This window comes from Phlebotomus papatasi, chromosome 2 (assembly GCF_024763615.1).
Source record: "Phlebotomus papatasi isolate M1 chromosome 2, Ppap_2.1, whole genome shotgun sequence".
NCBI lineage: Eukaryota > Metazoa > Arthropoda > Insecta > Diptera > Psychodidae > Phlebotomus > Phlebotomus papatasi.
Genome location: NC_077223.1, coordinates 90,911,388 through 90,935,539, shown reverse-complemented (window position 1 = coordinate 90,935,539; position 24,152 = coordinate 90,911,388). Strand labels below are relative to the sequence as shown.

Here is a 24,152-nt window from a genome sequence, read left to right as displayed (position 1 = left end):
CTGGAAAAGCGTGGAAAGTGTTTGTTGAAGTTCATTGAGATAGTGTTTAGTGAATATTAGTGGAAAATTGTCCAAAAGTGCGAAGGAGTAGTGTTTTCGAGAGATGTTTTTTGTAGTGGGATTCAACCAAGTTTTACTAGAAGTTTTCACTCGTTTTTTTTTTAATTATTGGTAGTAAACCTCTTGTGTATCACTGTAGAGTTATTTAATACCATATTCCAATTTCCAAAATGATCCGACACATATCCGGACGACAATAAAGTTTTTCAGAACTTCGAGACATAAAACATAACCTCAAACTTTGCTCAAAATAAATTTCTGAAAAGTGTACAGCAGCAGGAAAATTCTGTAATTCACAAGAGTGAAAAGCATCAGTGCGATGTGTTTGTCGTTCTAGAGAAGTGGTGCAGCAGTTTGAATTGCTGACTGAGGGATTTGCTAGCTGTGCTCAGTTTCCTTGATGGAGGTATTGAAGTGCTGAAAACCGAAGATTGTAACAATCTGACACCAGCTGCCGGAGCCGGACGGGTGGATGCTGCGAGTCCAGTGTCGGCTGAGAAGTTAGCCCACATCGTCCTGATGATGAAAAAACGCGAAGTTTTTCCCTGATGAGGCAGCTGAGGGACATGTGGCTACTGTGTGTCCAGCCTCGGCTGAGAAGTTATCCTTGATCATCCTGATGATGCAAAGACTGCGAAGTTGTCCCTGATAACACTGTAGAAAGTGCCAGTGGGATGCAGGATCCAACAGTTGGTGGTTTAAATACATCCGGATGTCTTTAGTTCCACATCCAATAAACATTCTCTTCATTTAGAAGTTGAGGGACCCTCAACTTTTCTTTTTGAACTTGCACCAAAATCGACAAATAACATTTTTCGAATATTCTACAACACAAAATATTCGAATTTGCGTGAAAACGAAAATTAATATATTGATGAAAATATCTAATGAACTTGATATCGACCATTTCTTCCATATTCCACTTCAATAATATTATGGAAGAATAATATTGATGATATTTGTCTCAATGTGTAGGGGTAAACAATATTGAAAGACAATATGGAAGAAAAGTCATCCATATTGAAACGAATATTGAAGAAATTGCCTCCACATTAGACAAATTTTCTTCAATAATCCAAATTCATGTCCATATGTTTTGCTAATGTGTAGGCAATTTTCATCAATATTAAATATTTATTGCAAATATTGATGAAATTTTCTCCTAATGTATAGACAGCTTAAAAGTGGTTCATAATTTTGCTAAACGTATTGTTCGAGTGCTAAACCTTTTCTGGGAATTGTCTTTACTAGGGTCATTTCTACTAAGAAAAATTGTTGGCAATAGTTACCACGAATATTAAACAAAAATAATTTAAAGAATTTCACATAAAAACGAGAATCAAAAAATCCTTATAACTCTTGAATTTAGTAACATTTTTTGGGTTGGATTCTAAGGGTGCTAAAGTGACCAAAAAAAATGAAGAGTTTTTCGCTACCTAATTCGTTTTATTGTTGCCTAAGAGTTGTATTTTGACTTTATTTTAAAACTAATTAAAAAATAGAGCACACTTAGAGGATTCCCTTTGTTCTCTGCGGGATTCTTTTAGGTAAGGGAAAGTGCGCTACCTTCGGACTTCCGACGACGTAAGCTTCGGACAACTAAATTTTTCTGTGTCCTTAATGGATTTGACCCGCGGCTCGTTTTAATAGAATGGATTGAATTAGTTAAAAACGTGTTGAAAAAAATTAATTTTTCGAAGTATGAGTCGTCCGAAGGTATCGTGCTTTCCCCTACTTCTAATTTGATTAATTTACTTGTTCTTCAAAAATTAGGCACTTTGGTAAATCGTGTTGATCGTGTAAAATCTTTAGTTTGAAACAGCAAAAAAAGTGGAAAATGCAATATAACTTGCATACCAAGAACAATTTCTGAGAAAGCTTACAAATACCTCAAGTTGCTAGGGATAGCGCGCTACCTTTTTTCAACATTGTGTTTCTCAGAAAATTTGAGGTATTAGTTTGGCCATTAAAATGTAATAGTAGTTTAATAGGTCAAATTCATAAAAACATATTGAAAACCGAGTTGTTCGAAGCTTGAGTTATCCGAAGGTAGCGTGCTTTCTCCTATCTCTTACCGATTGACCTCTAATAATGGTAAAGGACTCCAGAACATCAGCAATCGATACGTTGTTTACAAATTGTTCATTTGTATTAAGTCGGCTGATAAAATTGAAACAGCCATAGTGATATCCTACTAAAATAATACGATTCCTATTTATTGAAGTACAAGTTTATTTTCTATTTATAAAAGAAATAACGGACGGACGGACGGACGGGAACGGGTTTTAGCCATCCATATATTTGTGATCAGGAAGTGGCCAAACTCATTCTGGCAAAGTTTGGGGCCGATCGGAGGACATGAGATTTTGTTAGGATTATAGTAGGTGAGATTCTTAACAATCTCACCTAATAAATCTCATCACACGGCAGAGCTTTTGATTAAAAATACATTCATAAAATATCCATAGGTTGTTACACGATATAAAGACATCCTGTTTCGCAGTATATCCATCTTCTTTGTGAACCCCAGACTTAGTCAAGCACATGTCTTCAGTGTTCTAAAGATTAATTTCATCCAGAACATAACATTTTGACACTCTGAATATTTTATGAAAAATATGAATAGCAGATGCAGTGTCTCGGTGAATCCATTTGTTAGACGTTTATTAGAAATTCAACTTCCGTTTAATGTTGTTAGAAGAACATGAAAAAACAGCACGCCAAAAGGTTTCATGACATCGACTATGGGACAAAAAAGCTCCGCACTATTTTGGGCGAGGGATGGGGGTTGGTTTTGGGGGAAAAAAAAGCCACAACAGAGTCGTAAATTTTTATTTCATATGACAGACAATGAAAAAATTCCCCGTAGCAAATTCATGAATTATTTAGTAATAAAAAATTTTCATCAGACAGAAAATATTTTCTTTCACCAGTCACGACACCAACATCCCCCCTTATGAATGGCTCCCGTTGGTCAATGGGGAGGTTTCTTTTAGGATGATGGGGTTTTGGGGGTGGTAGTGCTAAAAGTTTACATTTTGCCCAGACATTTTTTTTAAGTTTATTTTTTGTGAGAAGTGCAAGAATTGGTGAGAAAAAAAATCAGTGGTTGATGAAACAGAAACCGTCAAATATTCTATGATGAGAATTTGTCGAGAGGGAGATGATGGAGTGGGTGGTGTTAAAAGCTCCCGGTGTCGGTGGGTGGTTTTGCATACAAATTTGATTGCATGCCATTCCCTAATCCGCTACCGAAGCAGCCCCCAAAATTTACCACCATATCATTTCCCACTTGTTCTTCCCCCAAACACCGAGCTTTTCACCCCTTCTGCAACTGTATGAGCTTTTTTCCCTTGCCCCACCCCCGACCCCAAAAACTTTCTCCCTTCTAGCATCATCAGCACGAACTGAGAGCGAGGGTGGAAATGGGTTTTTTCACTTTTCGCCCCCATACCACCCATCATCCCCATTTGGGTGAGACGGAATACCAGAAAATAGTGGCAAGTTGTGCAGTCTTAGAAAGTGTTCATCGCAATTTAACTCGGTCTGTGAGACTCGATGCGCTTACAGAGCCGTATAAATGCAATTTATATGCTACATCGTCTCGTGTTTGAACAACTTTCTCTCTCGTTTACTTTTTCCGTTCGTGGCTTTTCATTTGACGGTAATGTACATAAATAAAGTTGCCATTTTTATCATACCAATTTGCACTTATCCAGGATGCAACAGTGGCAAAGGACGAGGCATTGCATGGGAAAGAATAAGAATGGTGTAGAATAAGCTCAATATTGGGACAATGGAAATATCCATTAATTCCGCACTGGTTAATTTTTGATGATTCAGAGATTTTTTTCGTTGAGAGATACTCTTTCTCTCAGGGACTAGCAATTTTCCGATATTTTTTTTTAAATTAAAAATTTTTGTGCTTTTTTTAATTATAGCAAGGTTGAATATGGCATTCTCTGACTGACTGGAACTTGAAAGCTTTTAAGCTTTCAATCCCTTATAAAGATTTTAAAGCCCTTAATATTCAATGAAAACAAAAACACTTTGATCATACAAAAATTAATATTTTTTACCACAATATTAAATTATGATTAAGCAATTGAAATCTAAGGTAAAGAAAAAAATGAAATTGATTTTTTAAGTTTTTCTTTTAAATTTATCATCAATTTTAAGGCGTCTACGCATTGGGACAAATTTTCGTTAAATATTGTTTTGTTTTGTAGGAAATTGTCTGCAATGCTGCAGATGGAAACGTAATTAATTCTGTCAAAAATGCAATTTTTATGAAAATTGCTCCCAATGTGTAGAGGCCTTCAGTCAAAATTATGAGCTTTTGGGAAACTTTTGATAACATTAACATGTCTTTGAATATACCAAGTACAAATCAATACTACAAGAGGCGCTTTCAGTCCTTCCTCTGAAGAATTTAGGAAAATTAAAAATATTCACGACTAAAATAGAAATAAAAGTTTTGCCTTCTGGACGAGATTTAGGAGAATATAAACAACCATAGTGCCGGCCAAAACACCAAAAGCTCCCGAACGCCAAGATCCCAAATCTCAAAATCTCGAATGTCAAAATTCCGAATTGGTTAAAATCCTGAAAACCAAAAATCCCAAATGGTCAAAATCCTGAAAGGGACAAAGTTACTACGGAGAGAACAGGAAATATCGACTTAACTCTAGGAAGCATGGGTACAATTGTGGAAGGAAATATGACACTTTTAAGAATTCTTGATTTTGACCCATTCAAAATTTTCTCTATTCGGGATTTGGGCTTTTGGGATTTTGGCCCATTCGGAATTTTAGACCATTCAAGATTTTTGCTTTTCAGGATTTCGACCCATTAGGAATTTTCAGGATTTTAACCAATGCGGAATTTGGGCTTTTGGGATTTTGGCCCTTTTGAGATTTTGACCCATTCGGAATTTTAGACCATTCAAAATTTTTGCTTTTCAGGATTTCGACCCATTCGGAGTTTTTACTTTTCGGGATTTTAACCAATTCGGAATTTTGACTTTCGAGATTTTGTCCCATTCGAGATTCTGGATTTCAGGATTTTGTCGTATGGGATTTTACCCTTTTGAGATTTTGACCCATTCCGCCCATTCGGAATTTTGGGCTATTCGGGATTTTAATTTTACGAGATTCTACAATTTCGGGATTCGGGTTTTTTCTTTAGGATATGGATCGATTCGGGATTTTGTCGTTCGGGAATTTGGTCCTTTTCAGATTTTGGCCCATTCTAATTTTTGGGCCATTCATAAATCAGGCTTTTCAGAATTTTGACATTCTGGATTTTATTCGGTACCCATAAATAACAAAAGCCTAATATATTTATTTAATTTTTTTTCATTTCTGAACCGATTTGGATAATTTTTCTATTTTGGAAATTAGTTTTGAATTATCTGCAACATTTCCAATCTGTTATACTTTCACAAGGTTACAGGTTAAGCTTTTAGCTGCTTTTACTGTTATAGCGTAATCTTCAATGCCTTTTAAACCTATTGGTTTTCGCATATATTCTTATTTTAATAAATTAACAAAAAATATTTTTTAGAAAGTATATTTTTCATGTTAAAATATGTTGCTCGGTCCTATGCTAGGCCAATTTTAGTATCAAATTCCGAAATTTATTTTAAAAATTAAGGAATAGGCTAACCAGACATTGCTCTTGAATATCCTAAATATTTCTTACATACTTTAATATGTTTTTCAAAAATGAAATTTGTATTAGATCTCTTGGTTAGAAGAATTTTCTAAATTACTTAGAAAATTCGCCTTTTAAGCACATTTTATTTAATAGAAGAAATTCGGAATGCCTTAGATACTCATACAGAAACCCCGTATCATCCACATTAAAGTACAGATAAAGTTGTTTGAAAATTCATTGATAAAACAAAAAGAAATAAAATTATTTACTATATCAGTTACACTTGCAATTAATAATGATTTTCCAATTTAATTACATCAATTAATTTGAACCACTTAATTACAGCACGAAAAAAACTCTTTTGTTTGTACATAAGATATTGCTTCAAGCATCTTATTTTATGGAGAAAATAGCAAGGTTGGTAGTACAATTTGATATTTTATGGGTAAAATTCTCTGAAATTGAGAATTAATCACGAAAGGAGATATCTCAAATTTCCGGGAAATTTCCATGATATCTTACTTTTTCCTTTAGGGATGAAGTACACTGAGTGAATGACAAATCCTTACCGTCATTGTGATTAATGTTTCTTTTAACATTCTGAAATTAGGTGAGGGAATAAAAGAATTAAGCTGGAAAGAATAATCGAAGATAATAATAATCGGAATAACAAACTGGAATGATAATCGGTAGTTTAACCGAAACAGCACCCTTGTATTATTCTCATTGTTCTTAAATTTTTATAAACTGATATATCAGAATATGCAATAAAATTCTCAAAGAATTACGATTAAGTTTGAGAAATTAAACTTACCAAAGACCTTGAAACCCTGAACAGGTTCAGCCTGATCCTTGAAAATAGCCTGCAATCTGGAATGGCAGTAAATGGATTGTCTAAAAAAATTATGTATAGCGTACGGCAATTCAGGATAAATCTTTACTGTCAAATTTACGGATTATACGTATTTCAGACCTAAGCCTTAGCCATATGGCTTAACTGATCTAATTTCGTATCAATCAAGATATTTTGGAAAAAATTACTTAGGATTAGATTATTAAAGACACATTCCTTGTTAGATTCTGAAAAAGCAATAAAATTGCTTACTGTTTAGGATTTTGAGCCCTTCCGGAACTGTGCTAAACCTCTAGTCTGAAGACCGCTTCATAGCTCAAGTCGAGAGATGGTTTAATGGGATACTGATGATAATTTAGCCTAATCATTATTTTAATTATATTTAGTTCCACCGTCTATCTGCTTAAGTCGTAGGCCTGCCCAGTACATTTCAGACTAACTATTCTCGAGAATCAGCTTGAATCGATTAAGGCCTTAAGGCTGTAACTCTAATGCCCTAGACACACTTACGACTTAAGCCGAGAGACGACTTAGTGGAAAATTATAGATATGTAGTTTAACCGTTATTTCTAATATATTCACGCTAAGCCGTCTCTCGGCTAATCCTCAGGTCTGTCAATGCCCTTACTGTCTGACCTTTAGTCTGATCCAGGTTCCGGAACAAACAACGGAATTCCAGGGAAGGCAAAATTCAGGATAGACCAGACTTGAAGATTATTGACTTATTTTCGTTTTTTTTTTAAGGTTTAGCCTGCTAAGCCCTTATTTGTTTTATCCGGAATTCTATATTCAATTTAACGTAAAGAATATTCAAGATATTTTATAAAATGTTCTGTCTTTGAGAAATAAATTGCAAGGACGTTTAGAAATATTACGAAGTCCTTTGACGGAGACAGTAAGAATTTGACGGTGAATGTGTTTCATCCCTTAATCCACGTGCCGATTTAAGGAAGGAATTTTCTCATGGTAACAGAAAGAAGAGGACAAGGGGAGGATCTGAAAAACTCAACATTGGGAGACATGGTGATGGTAGAGCATGCTGAAGCGAGTGGCTTCGGTATCAAGTGTATGAAATGTCAAGTGGAAAATTGGATAAAATGAAAATGTCTCCCAAACGATCATTTCTTCTCCTTTTCTATCTCCGTTCCTCAGTTGGAAAATGCGTTTGTGAGCTTTCCACTGGAGGGAATCCCTAAAATTAATTCGGAACAATATGTCTAGACATCGATAATCAAGTGTACCAGTCGTGAGATGAAAAGAATCTCTCCCATCGTAGATGAATCAACATTTATAGCTTGGAGACGGGGTTGGGGGAAGGGTGGTTATCTATTTTCCCACAGAATTGCTATGAGAATAAAATTCTTCTGAAATAAATAATTAAAATAGAAATTGTGCTAATGTTTGCTGTTTTGGGGTGAGATTTTATGTGAGGATGGTGGGTAAAAAGCTCAGCAGTATTACAAAAGAATTGCAAAAGATTTAATATTCACTCCCTGAATTATTTTATGGCAGACGAAGGACGAAGGAGCAACATTTGAAATTTCCATCTGTTGCCCTCCAGGCCGAATCATGATGGGAATATAATAAAACTTTGACAAGTCATTCGGAACCATCCCTCGCTTTTGGCTGAATTTACTCTCAAAAAGTAGCTTTCTTGGGGGGTTGAAGTCTATTTTTGGGGTGGGATTGTCTGGTACCAGTTAATTCCAATTTATTGTTTTACCATTTGGAAATTGCATCAGACTTACTGTTTCCACCGGAGCTTTTTTTTATTATTATTTTAAATTCTATAACTGACCCTCAGCAACTCTCATTAGCAGATGAATTTTCTCCATTGTGTCTCGAGAATTTTCATGCAAATTTTAGCCCAAAATGCTAAAGAGGAAGATAGACAGAGTGATAAAAAGCAGAATACTTGCCAGAACCAACCAGAAAAAAAATCATCCCTGTGGTATCCCAGAGGCAGAGCAACAGCTAAATCGTTGCCTGTTGCTGGGCAAGAAGCATTTTCACCTTCGTGAAAACAGCAAAACACCCCCAAAGAGAATTTCAAACGCCCACCCTTCAGCTTTTCCTAGGCTGCTGTTTGTATTTCTCATGGTACCATGCAAAAAGCATTTTCAATCTTCCTCTCCTCCACAATCCTCCCCTCGAACCAAAAACGGCCTAATAAAGAAACAAATATCTCACTTTCAATTCATAAGCCCTAAATATTTGATACAGACCAAACAGAAAGATTTTCCCAGAGAACCTTAGAAATCATAAGAAAAAAAACTGTGAGATATTCATGGCATTTAATTGATAAGTTGCTAAAGATTTAATTCTCATGGGCTTTATAAGTAAATTTGCTATTCAGATGAAAGATGGATTTATTGAGCGAAAAGTTTTACGTCGTCGCTGAAAGTTTTTAAGACTTGAAACTCTGAATTGTTACTAAGCTGTACATTTCTCATTGAATTTGGTAGAAGATTTATCAAATTTCATTCAGGTTGACCTTTTAATCTCAAATTCTCAATTTTGAAAATTTTCTATGTTTTTCTATGTTTTCGATTAATTTATCTTTGATGTTCCTGTGCTTCTGTTTTCTATATTTATAATTATTAGGCCCGTAAAAGGTAGTTTTATGTTCTTTTTAAACAATATTGTTTCAATGAAATCTCAGAAAACATAGAAAATGAGCTCAGTTATCAATTGAAACTTTCATCTGCAATTCATATTTATTTAGTTTCAATTTCCTTAAGAGAAGGATAACAAAACATAGAAAAAATCCATAATTGCTTAGAGAAGGCACTATACAAGAAATTAAAAAAATGTATCCCTTAAATTTCTAATTATAAATCATTTACCTACAACTGATGATTTATGATCCGAATTTGGATCAGTAATAATTTATTTAAATTCCTTTTTAAAGAAATATCGATTGTTGAAACATAGAAAATTAATAGACAGTTTAGAATCTATTTGTTTCGGTAAAAATCTGCATCTGTATCTGTTTATCGAACTATATACCTATTGAAGTATTTGTTGGTTGAATATTAATTTTTGTGGACTATCTACAAAATGATTTAAAACTCAAACTTCGAAATAACGTAACCAAATAGTAAGAAAAAAGGTTTCTAAAAAATGTACAAAGTGTAGACACTCTAATTCTTGTTTCAATTTATCTACAACAGGCATTTAAAATCTGCTTTTGTGTTTATCTTTAAATATAACATCGAAAAAAACATAGAAAACATCGAAAACGATTTTGAAGTTGAAATTAAAGTCTAAATTAAGCAACTTTAGATTATTCTGTTATTTTGAAATACTGGAATCTGGAATTATATTCACTCAGATTACCAAGAGGTTCAATCCTTGAACCTTAAACCTCTCAAATAACCTTATATATGACATTTCATTTCAAATAGTATTTAGGGCATTGCATTGAGTTGGATCTGCAAGTTTCTTTTTAAACTTGAGCTGAAATTTGAAAAGGCTTACCTGAACCAGGCTTTAAACCAGGCTTTGTACTATTTATACAAAATATCCTTAACCAGAATTTTCCAAAAAATCTTGACTGCTAGGAAATTAAAGAAGTTAAAAAATATAGGTAATGCCCTAGACACACTTGCGATTTAAGCTGAGAGTCGGCTTAACGTAATTTTATAATTAAAATAATTATCGGATTACATTTCCATCAGTTTTTGATAAAACCGTATCTTTGCTTAAGCCGAAAAACGGCTTAGTTAGTGGGAAACTGATGGTAATTTAGTCAAATCATTATTTTGATTATAATTACGTTGACTAATATTAATATTATAATTACGTCGCTTAAGTCGCAAATGTGTCTAGGTCATTAGGTCTTAAGTCTGTATAAGTTACATTTTGAATTTGGAAAATTTAATGATCGGTAATACATTTTATTGCCTTAGAATTGTATGTCAGTATATTAAGCATTATAAGTCTTTCATGCACTTGATATTCATTTGTTTATTTAATTATTAAAATAGAAAAGCCGCAGTATATGGAGTTAAACCTTAAGGCTTAAGAAAGAGGTCTTACGAATAAGCAAAAGGCTAAATCCATAATATGGAATTAAATAAACAAAAATTTATTATATTTTTGCTTTCCAAAAGCAAATTTGCCTGAGGCTATAAATGTCACTTTGAAATGGCCGTTGATGTCGGTTGAATATTCAAACGTGACAGTAATTCAAATTCTTGGCCTACGCATTTCTCTCATTTGTTAGAAATGCGTTCAAATCATCACAATTTTCTCGTCAATTTGTTTTTCATCATTTTTTTTTCTTGTGCTACCATCCCTCAGAATCCCATATTGTGGTTCTCGGCAGATGAAATAATTTAATTCGTGCTGCGATGGAGACCACAGCTGAAATACCAGGCGTCTCCATTTCCCATTCCGAGGCTTTCACGGCAGACACTGCCAGATATCAATTGGGTATCGTTGGTGCTTTTTTTTTTTACTTAAGCGGGGGAGCGTGTCTATTCGGAAATTTGAGGCAGCAACACACAAAGGCCTCATCCCCAGAAAAGCCCCCCAAAATAAAGGAGGAACGGAAAGTGGTGCTGAAGGTGGAGGAATATTTCAATGTCAGACGCCAGACTATGCCATTCCTTTAGCTACCCTTCCTTCTTCTACCTTTTTTTTTCGGGTAAGAGGAGCGAACGACGGAATCCGGCTTCTCGGCCCCATGCCTAACGCCTCCATCTTTTCACTCGACTGAATTGGTATCGATGGTGGATCCCTCATAGAGAAGGATTTCGATATATTTTTGGGCAAATATGTTTTCTCGTCAAGATTTTTCCTTTTCTCTGTGTTGCTGTTATGTGAAGTTTTTTCTTTCTTTTCTATTCTTTCAATGGGGTATATGTACTGGTTGAAAATGAAAATATATCACTTCTAGACGAAAATAATTCCACCAAGTGCCTTCGTCCAATGAATTAGACGATTTTCTTGATAAATGAATACATGGAACCATTCAATTTACCTAACCACCTGCCCTCCCCTCTAAATTGTCTCTGGCTTTCTTTTCCTTATTTTCAATTTTCCAAGATATCACTGAGTTCAAAATTCGCCAGAGTGGGATATAATTTGAGTATCTTTGAGCTCCTTATGGCCCATTGAAGGTGAAACGGTCGCAAAATTTTCTAACAAATGAATGTTGAATCAAGGGATAATGTAAAGGGGGTTCGTTAGAAAATTCCATGTAAAATCACTTGAACGACTCTCTCTTCTTCAAAGTTATTCAAGGAACAAGGAATTTTCCAGGAAAACAACCAATTTTGAAATGTTGCCTCAGCTTTTCGGTTTTCACCCTCCAGAGATCTTGTACATATACCTATTTTGCTGTTTAGCACAATGAGAAGCCTAATGAGAAGCATGGGGAACACATTAAGGCTTGCTTGTTGTACCCAAGATAACCATTTCACGCAAATTTTCCGGAATTGAGGAAAAATTCTAGGAAGCAACAACTTGAGTTGCTTTTAATAAATTTCTAAATAAATCTAAACTTGAGATATAAGAAGGGTTTAAATAATGATGCTCATTCAATTGAAAAGACACATTTAGTTACGATAAAACGATGTACACCGAAAGTTTAGGTTTTGTTGCTAAGAAGCATACAAAAGAAGCTTTAAGAATTTTCTTAAAAACAACTCATTTAGAAATTTAATTTTAAGGTTTCCTAAAGTTTGAAAATTCTTTGAAAAGAGGCAGTACTCAATGAATCTCCTATTTATATTTTTCATATTTAACTTAAACAATTTTAAAAATAATAAATTACTTTGTAACAGTGAAATTGCAGCAAAATTTACATTTTTCCCTTGCATGTTATTAAACTACAAAATTTTGAAAATATGCTAAAATTGTAATGAATATTTTTAAAATTTCTTGACTCAGTTGGAATACTAATTTTCTATAGTAATTGTCTTTATCAAGCTCATAGACTAATTAAAAATTTAAATATCTAATACGATATTTAAAAAAAATAAAAATCATTTAAGATTTCTTAATCTTATCTTGATTCTTTTTATTTGAGAAAGCTTAAACTGCATAGTTTGGAATCAAACGTATAAGTAAAGAGTTAAAATAATAATGGTGTATGAATAAATAAATAAATAAAAATAAAAATAATAAATAAAAAAAATTAAAAATTAATCAAAACCTATTTTGCATATATTTTTTTAACTAATTATTTAACCGATTTTATTAATGATCTGTATTTAGACTGAAAGTCTTCAATTTTATCTAGGTGCTAAGCTAAAACCATAATGTTGACTACGAACTATGTATTTTAAGCCATATATACTCTAAGGTCCTTATTTATTTATTTATTTATTTGTATGTTTATTTAATTATCTAGTTTTTTATTTATTTATTTATTTGATTACTCTGATTTATTTGATTCTTTTATTTTTTATTTTTTTCTGTTTTAAAAACCTTAAAATTAACATATTTTTGAACGGTTCAATCCCTATCAAACTTCTTGAATTTCTTAAAACATGTATGTAATATATTTTTCAGTGTTTAATTCAAATTTTTTCCTCTTCCCCAAGAATTTCGTTGAGTATCCTATATAGCGCGTTTTGCCATTTGACCGAGTGCGCTAGGACAAGCAAAAAAAAACGATCGGACCATTACTAGGGGGTTTAAGTGGATCAGTGGATATTGGCAAATGGATTGGAAAATTGATGAAATGCCTCACTGAAGGTACAGCGTGAATCGTTGTAGAGGTTGTAACCGTCCCCCTTCGCCTTCAATTTAAAGGCAACCGGGCCAATAGTAACGGGAAGGTCCGGTCAACATTAATTGTGGCTGTGAAATATTACACAATTCTTTCATAGAATAATAACCCCGTTAACCAGATACCTCTCTAACTGATCCCAGAGAGTACAGAAGGATTGGCTTTTGAGCTGTAATTAAATGAGTATGAAGTTTTTGGGGTCAATGACAATGAAGTGAGACCTAAATTACTTTTCACTGCCCTGAACGCTATCCTGCCGGAGATTTATCCTTTTGGCTATGCAATTGGATGTGGTTGACAGCAATCTCTTTTGTATCCAGGAAAAATTTGTGAACGGGAAGTCATTACGGACCTCTGGGTAGTGACGGTTTAACTGAGGGACCTGCATTTTCTTTTCCCTATCCTAGCCCCGTGCCGTAGTGAGACATTTGTCATTTTGGGAAACCTAAAAAGGTTCTGTAGTACCGTAGATATGGGTGACTTTGTCATCCGTGGGTGACTTTGACTTCCTCCTGTTCGTAAGCTTTTCTTTAATTCTAGCACTTAATGATGGTCTTTACATGATCCGATCTTATACGGGCTTCAGACCTAATGCCCTAGACATACTTACGACTTAATCCGAGAGACGACTTAGTGGAAAATGATGGAAACGTAGTTTGACCATTATTTCTAATATAATTACGCTAAGTCGTCTCTCGGCTAATCCTCAGGTCTGTCAAGGTCCTAAGGCTTAGCCATCTGGCTTAACTCCTCTAATTCCTTATCAGGCACGATGTTTTAGGAAATTGTTGTTTAGAATTGGATATTAAGGGCAAATGATCCAATAGATTTTGAAAAATCAATAAAATTGCTTGTTATTTAGATTTTTGAGACCTTCGGGAACTGGGCTAAACCTCCAGTCTGAAGCTGGCATTACTATGTCTAATCGGCGAGGATCATTCTTAAACATCAAAATTAAAGAAAAGCTTACGAACAGTAGAGGGTGAAAGTCACCCGTATCTACGGTAAGACTACTGTCACGCTGGGTAACGGGCTTGACATCTTAAGGGGTTGAAAGAGATAGGGGAATATGGAGAATTTCACTTGGGCTGACCGGACCCTAATGCCCTAGACATACTTACGACTTAAGCCGAGAGACGACTTAGTGGAAAATTATGGAAATGAAGTTTAACCCTTATATCGAATATAATTACGATAAATCGTCTCTCGGCTAATCCTCAGGTCTGTCAAGGCCCTAAGTCAAACTAGAACTGCTCCCTGACCTGCGACCGGTCTTAGTCGAACAGGTAGGCGGGATAGGTGCCGACCAATGGTACCTACCATTAGAAGCCCATGTTTAGGAAGTAATCAGTAACCGTCTTTCGTCTTATGATATCTTTGAATATGTGGAATATCCTTAAATATCCTCAATAATTTACAAACAATTTCAGAATTGCTTTTCTGCCCTTCAGGTCATAGGTATCCGTCGCTATCCTAAGGCCTTCTTTTCCAACTGTCTCAAGCATTAATTAAGTACACTGCCTTGAGAAATGCCTTCCCCTTGTGTAAAGTTTTAAAGCTCGCTTAGCGACAGAATTACGACAAAGTGAAGCGTTTTCTGAGATTCTCTGGTAAATTGTTGTGTCGAGTGACAAACGTGGAGCAAATTAATGTTGCTAGTGTGGATGAAAGAGAATTATTGAGATGATACTTTTCTCATGAAAATTCATCACAACACCACTTCAACACTAATTCAACCAAATTTCCCTAATGCCTTGGGGGAAAACTGCTCAAGTATTCAAGTAAATTGTCTCGTGTGAATTTTTAATGGCACAATATTGAGGTACTTTTGGGGGCTGAAGGTGAAATTGATGCTTTTTCCGGGTTTAGAATGGGGTGGTTTAGTCGAAAAGGTTTCGAAAGTACGACTAAATTATGGTGTCCATTAGCTCTGTGAGAAAGAAAGTGGTAAAGTTCCAGGTGGCAACTTTTCTTTTGTATATACATATGCCAAAAAGGAAGTTAGGAGGATTGTATAACCCTTTTTCACTAGCATCTAATATTGACATGTTGTAACCTTCTTGAAAATTGCTCTCACATCCACCAAAGTTGAGACACACCCTTAGCAACGGTGAGAAAATTTCCACTTTGGTGTAAATGTTTAATGCTAAAACGAAAGGACTTTGGTACTGGGGATATGGGAACAAAGCGAAATGTTGTGTTTAGCAGGAAAACTTTTACCTCGCATACAATATTCTGACGATTGCATTTTCCAATGAAAATTCTGTGGTCGCCTCGAGGGTGTGGAGAGAGACATTTTGACAGAGTTAGGTGACCTTTTCCCGGTTCAATGGGACTCTCGATGGATATCAATGTGAATCAGTGGGTGTGGAAGTATATTGTCGGATTGCATGAGAGATATGTATTCCAAAATGCTGTGATTTGTCCCATCATCCCTCATATTTCATGCAGTTTTACAAAGCTTCCTTCCCATGGAGCCAGAACCACTCACAATATTTCTTCTAATCACGATAGCCAAACGCTCAGTTTTAGCTGTTTCAGCACTAAAAAAAAAGGTACAAGCAGAGGATGGGGAGCAATGGAAAGTATGACGGAAAAATAATAATTTTCCACCAGACAAATTAAACAGCACATGCATGAATGATTAAGAATATAGAACAATGTGGTACCTTCAGCAGAAAAGAACACTGTGAAGGTTATTCAAGGTTCAAAACAACATGAGCAGTTCCCAGGTAACATAACTTTGAAAGAATCTTATAGCAACTTTGTGTCGTAAAACTCTCAAACTATGAAAAGAATTTAAAATTCAGTTAAAAACACGAAGATCCATAGAATTTTCAATTTTCTATTTAATTTGAAGACTAACCCCCATTATAGGTTGTCCAAGTATTTGGATCAATTGGCTAATTACTTTCAGTTTTATTTTTACTTTTTTTAGTTCTGAAGTATAATGAATAATCAAGAGTGAGATTTTTGTTTTAAAAATAGATTTTTATTCAATATTAAAATAAATAACTAAAAGCACTAGGGTAAGGGCTCATAATTTTGGACAGGGTGCTTATAGGCATCGATGTTCCAAGTTTGAAGTGAGATATTTTCAATACTAATTGACTTTTTTTATTACTCTCTTTTCAGAAGGGTTGTTAAAAAACTTGGCAACGGTTTATTGTCTTTGTTTTTACTAAAATTAGTCTTAATACGTTTAAAAATAAATTGATATGTAGAGGTGAATTTGACTAGAATTTTGGACAACTTGGTTATTAATTCAGACAACTTGGCTGTAAATTTGGACAGCTAATCCGTCTCAACAGGATGCCCATTTTTCTTCTTTTTATGAACCAATCTTACCAAGTCTTCTTCCTGTTCATGTAAGGGAAACGTAGAATGTCACAAGAAGCCCGGAAACTTTTCATATCATTCATTAAAGTGAGTTGACTCCGGTACTCCAAGTACGTTCGGATTTGTGCATTCCCTGGCCTTCCCGGGAGCCTTTCAAGGCTTTTTTCACTGCATCTTCTTTGTAGAGATGATGCTCCTTTATTTCTCAAGATATCTACACAACCTAGTCGTCACAAAAGCTAAAACTTGACGAAATTTCGCGAGAAGAACACCTGTCCAAAATAAAGAGTATCACCTCACAGGTAAATGTCTTAGAAAATTTCCCATTTTTCACAGGAAAAATCTAATTCACAAGGCAAATCTCACTTCAGGTCAAATGTACAAATCACCATTAACGTGAATCAACACAATAATGGTAACACACAATTCAATGAATATTTAATAATATCACTCAAAAACAGTGAGGAAAACTTGTTAGTACTTCATCACAGCTAAATAAGGCTGAAGTAAACACAAAGTTCTGTCGTATTTCTCGTAAGCAATTGCTCACACTGAATTTTCTACAAAGCAATTTTAACTGAAATCATATTCAAAATTTAACATATTTAGTGTAAAAATCTTCCAAAAAGGACAAATATTTAGATAGAATTCATTATTCATCAAATATTGGAATAACAATTCATAGTTTTAATCAATTTATTTTTAGTGTTCGATTTTATCCTCAAAGTGTCCAAATTTAGAAACTGTCCAAAATTATGAGCTCTTACCCTATCTACTAGATTTTGTAGAGGAACTGTACCAAATTTCGGACAGCTTGCATTTTCGGCCACTTCTTTTGCTCTTTAAATTTCCACAACTTTTTAATTTTGCATATTTTCGAAACAATACAATGCAAAAAAATAAAAAAATATCTATTCTACGACATAAATTATGTAGAAAAAGAATTTGGACGGACTCCGAAAGGGCAAGGAATTGCGAGAATCAAGGTGGCCGAAATATTACCCAAAGCCTTCTCCATATTTTTATTCATTTCAAAATGTCTTAAGAATGATTTTAGAAAATAAAACACAGATGATAAACTATCTTCAAAGTTCCAACACTGAGAGAGAAATCCAAAAAAGTTAAAATTATTATTATATAAAATAACATTCAGGAAATGTTTATTTTACCCTGCACTATTGATCCGAAATCGGTATAAATATTATGCTATTTGGGTGTATTAGGGGTTAAAGTTACACCTTTTCATGTTAATTTTACCCTTAAAAATGTGCAAAATTAACATTAAAAAATGTTGATATATTTCTACAAGTTATGAGGAGAAAAGGTTAATCGCATCCTCATTTTTTTTCTCGGTGAAGCAACACTCTTAAAAAGAATTAACAAAAAAAATTTGTATTAAAAATGATACATTTAAAACTTAAAACTTGGGCTCATGTATGCAGCTATGCCGAATTTCGGTACAATTACCCTAATTAAATATTTGATCCCACAAAATGTGCTATTCCAATCTTGGTTTGTGATCGGGGAGAGGTTTCTAACCAATCACATAAAGTGATAGAACTAAAATAATTTTTGTACTATTATTTTGAAGTATTATTATAAAAGCATTTTAAAGAAATTAGAATCTAATTTTAAATGTTTTTTTTTTATTATGTTTGTTATTTATGCTTTTTTATTACTTATTACCAATTTTTAAAATTTTATATTCAAAAGACCATTATTTTATTTTATTACTTTATAATATATTGTAAAATATATTTAAAGAACTTCTAACTCAAAATGAAGTCCCAAAAATTTCAAAAGCATTGAAATTACAAAAGTCAACATTTTTTTTTGATTCTTTAAACAAAGCCTTCTGAACTTCTTCTTAAACCTCCAATCTATTGCCCGCTTACCCAGAACTGCATTCGCAAATAAGAGAGTCATCCAAAACCAATAAATTTCTATTCCAATTGCTAAATGCGATGCATTAGGAAATGTGAAAAGTACTTGAAAGAAAAATCCCGTCTCTAGGGTAAACATATAGCTGGGATTTGGCTGTGGGATTAAGTGGAAAGTCTCGGGTGAGAATGACGCTGGTTAGTCTTAATGAGTGTGCTTGGGGAAGTGGAAAGGAAAATGTGAGTGTGTATATTTTTGAAAAAAATATTCACAGTTGAAATTTTCTTTTCATTAAATTAAAGACTCGGGTATGCTCCACTTGATGGTTTTTCATTTTCATTACAAGAAAATTAAGATGCCTCTCTTGGTTGCTCGATGCAGAAAATTTCTGCTAGTCCTGCTGGAGGGTACTATGGACGATGTTGGTTGGTGAGGAAATTCCCAGAGATGGATGGACGGATGGCAAATGTCACAGGGAGGATGAAAATGAGATACAGGGGATTAGGGATAAGTGACCCTCTTGAGCTTTCTCCATTCCATTCGTCTAAATGTTCCCAACGTCGCTATCAAATGTTAATTTTTGGTATATAGGGGAATGTTGGCATGGTCCGCACAGAGTAAACCTTCAAACAACGCAAATTTTCTCTTTGTTTGCAAAGAGCTAGTTCGTCATTTCGTAGTCATAAGATAGATCTTTATTAAGATCATGAAACGAGATGAGAAATGGTAGGTGAGCTCTTTGCAAACAAAGAGAAAATTCGCATCGTTTGTAGGTTCACTCTGTGCGAACCATACCTACATTCCCCTATGGTTGGGAAAAAAAAGAAGCCCTTGGTTGAGCTTTTTCGGGTGTGGGAAAAGCCCTATCATTAGCCTGCAGAATGCTCCAGTGCACAGAGACAGAAGAGATTGCCAGGATGAGACACACGTTGAGATGAATTTGTCTAACTGTCTTTGATCATGGGAAAAAGAAAAAGAACAAAAAAAAGTTATATATTTTCCCACCAGACACTCCAACAATTATGACCCACCAATTAGTTTCTGACGCTTTTTCCCTCAGTCAGTGCCAAATAAAATGGCATCATTCACTCATTTTCTCCCTGGCTCCCCTTTTTCTGGCAAGCTTCACCCAAAAATTTCCATCCACTTTTCTTCCCACTTTCAAACTCTTCAGCAATGTTTCTCATTTTCACTCACTTCGTCCCCGACGTCACTTTCCTCTGGCCCAATGCAACGTATCTCCGGCACTCCCATCCGCCCCCAAAACAGCCACATCAAATAAAACCACCTCCCTCGACGTCGGAGGGTGGCCGTGTTATGAACTTTTTACGATGCGACTGCAGGCGAATTTGCGTTGTAAAATTTTAGGGGTGCATTGACCCATCCAAGTTCCATTGAGGCGTCGTCTCTTCACTCTCCATTTGCTGCTCTGCTTCTACTCATATCGTTCTCAATGACTGCTCCGTCGTTGTCTCCATATCAGAGTTGATCATAAAAGCTACTGAACCAATTTTTTAGACAAAGACCATTGATCTTGAATCTTTACTTAAATTTTGATCTTGTAGCGTTTGAAATAGGTTGTATAACAAACTGTTATATGCATTATTCTGGTTACTGAAATGTGGTTCTACGCAATATTATGGTTTGAATTGATGAAAACCTGATTGGATGAAAATAAAATATTGTTATAATTCCAAACATACAGTATAACAGCTTAGCTACTTGATTTTTGTGGTATCTTATCCACAAATTACGACCAAAAATCGTTTTTTGCATTGATTTAGAAAACAAAGAATGTCTTACAAAGTGATGACGTATAACGGAGGTTGATCACTAACGCTAAGATGGAGGTGTTAGCACAGTTGCTGATACAACCGACGATATATTTTGTTTCCAATGATATACAAAAGCATCGATCATTTATTTACACATGCACGTTTTTTATTACTTTATAAAATGAAAAGGAGTCCCAATGGGCAAAAAATTACTCTGACTCAAAAATTATTGGATTTTGTTCTACGAGATATAATAATAATGCTGACACAACATTCCATGAAGGAACAGGGCTTTCCCGCAAAGGGATTTCTAGACATACATCATTATTTTTTCTTGTACGGGATGAGGTTGTCAGTCCCATGCCTCGTGAAATCAAGTGCAGTGAAGCTCACTGTATGCAATCCGATCCGAACACCTTTAACGCCAGAAAAATTCCTGGTGATTTAAATGGGAAAAGGGGATTCGAACCCAGGACACTTGCATCATAGAGCGAGTGCTCTACCACTTGACCCATTGAGTGCCCTTCTACAAGATATGATCAAATATATATAGGGACACTGGAAGAGCCCATTTTGGCGCGTCATATTTTTGTCGTGGGCGAGTAGTCTCAGAGTTATTACGACGCCAAGTGACTTTCGTAATAATCGTCATATTATTCCCCACTTTCCGTCATTCAACGCTCTGACTACCGTCACAGGACCCGTTTTTGGAACCCAGAATACATACATCCAACAGTAATCTTCCTCAAAATTGCCGTTTGGGGCCTTATAGAAGCATGATGAGGATAAAGTATAACAGTTCAAACTCTCTAGCTAGATTATTGATCTAATTCCATTACACAAATTTTTTATTTAATTATAATATCTTGAATATAAAGCTGCCATATTTTATTTTGTAAGAAATGGTATTGTAAAATTTATCAGTAGAGCAATACACTAATCCTGTAATGAGACAGTATTTCGTTAACCAATTTTCGTAATCGATTTAATTATTTTTGTTATATTGTAGGACGTAATATTATAAGTTCAGTTTTTAAATTGTTTATGGTACTATTTTTTCGCAAAATGTTCTATGCTAATTTTAGTTAATGTGCATAAAATTATTTATACTAATTTAAGAATAATGAATTGTTTATATTGGGAAACAGTATAACAGTTCTCTAACGGAGCTTCGATTGTGTCTGTCTTTTGACAAATCTCATGCATAAAAGAAAATTAAAAGAGTAAAACTGGCATATGGTCCTTTATCCGCTATTCTATTAAAAAACAACTTGAATAACTATTCTGCTGGTCTCCTTGATCATTATACTGTTACGATTTCGGGAAAGAAGAGAACTTCCTAACCCTTCGCATGCACCAACCAGCTGATCGAATGATTCATAAAAGAAAAACTTGTTTGATGGATTTAGACTAGTCCCTGTTTATTCAACTCTTTTATTTATAAACCACATGTTCCTTTTAAATGTCACTCCTTGTGAACCTCACCATCTTCTCTGGAACCAGGCAAACAAACTGTGGGGATGGAACTCCCCTCGTCTTCCTGAGAGTGGCAGCCTCCTCTCTCCTGAGAGTGGCAGCCTCCTCTCTCCTGAGAGTGGCAGCCTTCTTCCTTCGCTGCCGCCTCTTCCACGCCTTGGTAGGCTTTACAATCCACCCCAGTCTCTGCCTGACTGTCCTGTGCCTCTCTCCGTTCTCTCGCACCCCCGAATCGAGCGGAGGGCGTCGATTGTCCTCCACTTTCCTGGATTCGCGGATCTCGCGGTAGCTCGTCGACGGGGATGACTGGCGTTGGTCTCTGAGGAAGCTGACCACCTCCACGCGCCGTCTGGGTGGCTTTATCTCTGTGCGTACCACGCCTGGAGATAACCCCAGACACCTGGACGAGCGAGATGGGCCGCCCTTCACACGCACCCTGGGCCCAGTGGTAGTGGTGGAGTTTGTACAGTGCCCTTCTCCACGGGCTGAGATGTGAGAGATTGATTCGGCAGCCCGCGGCGAAAACTGCCTGCCCCTCCCCAGCCTGGCCAGGATGGACGTCTTCACCCTCGTCCCCCTCCTCGTCCGAAGACGAGCTCCAAGAGTTCAATAAGCTTGGTGTAGGGGAAGGCCCTACAAGGAGAAAGTCCCCAGTCTCACTAATCGGAAAAAGCGGGGACGAAAAACTGCCACCGGGAGACAAGGGAGACTCTGGAATCCTCTCTGCCAACCTCCGTGCACGCTGCACTTTCACGCTACTCGGAGACGAAAATACGTGAGGGCGAGGAGCAGCAAACACCACTGAGCTTGTTGGAGATTCCACTTGCTTGCGCCGCTCTGTAGATGCTCTCTCCCTCTCCCGCAGTCGTTCCACAGAAGTGGCCCGCAGCCCACCTTCAACGCTCCCTGCTGCCAGTTCTCTCGCTTCTTCTTGTCGCTTCTTCTCCCTCTCTCTCCGATCTCTTCTTCTTTGTGTTTCTGAACGGTACCTTTCCAGTTTGTCTGTAAAGAGAGAGACAACACGATAAGCCACAAGCCTCGTGGCATGGGCAACTTAAAACGTGGCGATGTGGCCCCTCTTGGGGCGGATTCCCTCCTGATAACCGCCCTCAAGATTCCTTAATCTTTTTCCAGCTGCCGGGGCGAATTCTATGAATCGCCCACGGCTACCGGGGCGAATTCTCTGGGAATCGCCCGCGGATTCCGGGGCGGATTCTCACGGAACCGCCCTCGGATAACCGGGGCGAATTCATAGTGAATCGCCCGCGGTCCACTTACCGGACAAATCTGAAGGTAACTCTGCTTTGTAATTAAATTGGTGACTGCTCCGGTGATCTCTGAAATTTTACAACCGTCCTATTCAACAGCCAGAATCCAACTGCTTGGTTCAAGTCATTATCCCTCACCCCTTCACTCTTCACTCACTCTTCCCATTTTTCCCCTTCTCTTGATACGACTTTGCGTACTGGGCGCCAGATGGCGATTTTAGACCAGTTATCAAAGAGTTTTGCGCGCAGCACATACAAAACCGCAACAATACTTTTGATTTAAATAATAATCCATTCAACTATCAAAGACTTTAGTATTATCTACCTAAATATTGTTAAAAAGACTGTTATATAGAGAGAAAATTGCAACCAACTTAACTTTAATTACTAATGGACAGTCAGGAAATAACTTGAGTATAGTAGCATCGACTTTAAACTCTTTTATAACATACTGTTGAAATCTGTAGAACAGTTTTATTGATTGTATGTTGTAAATGTAATAATCGGCATTGCAGTCAAATCAAAACTAGACATTATCCTCACAGAAGTGAATTTGTGTTTATTTTAGAATTTTATCTAAATCTGTTATACTATCTATTTGGTTCTGTTATACTTTCGTTTTCCTTCTACAACAGAGTAGCAAAAAAATTATTAGATTTTTTCTTCAAAATGAATTTTTAACCTGGTTTATTCTCAATTAGTTTAGATTTGTTTTATTTTCAAACTGTTATACTGACCATGATTGCAATCTACAAGCATAGGATCTTTTATCTATTTCCCCATCAACTCTGTTTGAGGATAAATGAAGAAAGATAGAAAGAATCTTTAGGAATCGGTTTCAATGGAACATTGTATGAGTATGTATGCAAGGACAATCGAAGTTTCCGAATATCCCTGTGTCGTCTCAATTTGAGATTTTTTTCCACTTTCTACTTTCTCTCCAATGCACCCCATTCCAGTGGAACTTCGTTTTTTTTAACATCTTCCCGCACTGACTCTTGTTTTCGTCTCCACATAGCTTCCACAAGACTCATCCAACATCCCCAACGTGATTCCTGTGACTCTTTAACAGAGATATTTGATAGAAGGGTGTGTGCTGA

General features: G+C 35.8%; 1 protein-coding gene and 1 long non-coding RNA gene across 5 annotated transcripts in view; one reads left to right on the top strand and one right to left on the bottom strand.

Moving 5' to 3' along the window:
- LOC129802374 (ecdysone-induced protein 74EF) overlaps positions 1 to 24,152 on the top strand; it is a 337,693-nt gene that overhangs the window by 175,483 nt on the left and 138,058 nt on the right. The gene's annotated exons all lie outside the window — the stretch shown is intronic.
- Positions 21,701 to 23,224, bottom strand: LOC129802376 (uncharacterized). Its single transcript, XR_008751795.1, has 2 exons — positions 23,191 to 23,224; positions 21,701 to 23,121 (listed from the first exon to the last, which is right to left on the bottom strand). It is a non-coding gene; the product is annotated as an uncharacterized LOC129802376 (long non-coding RNA).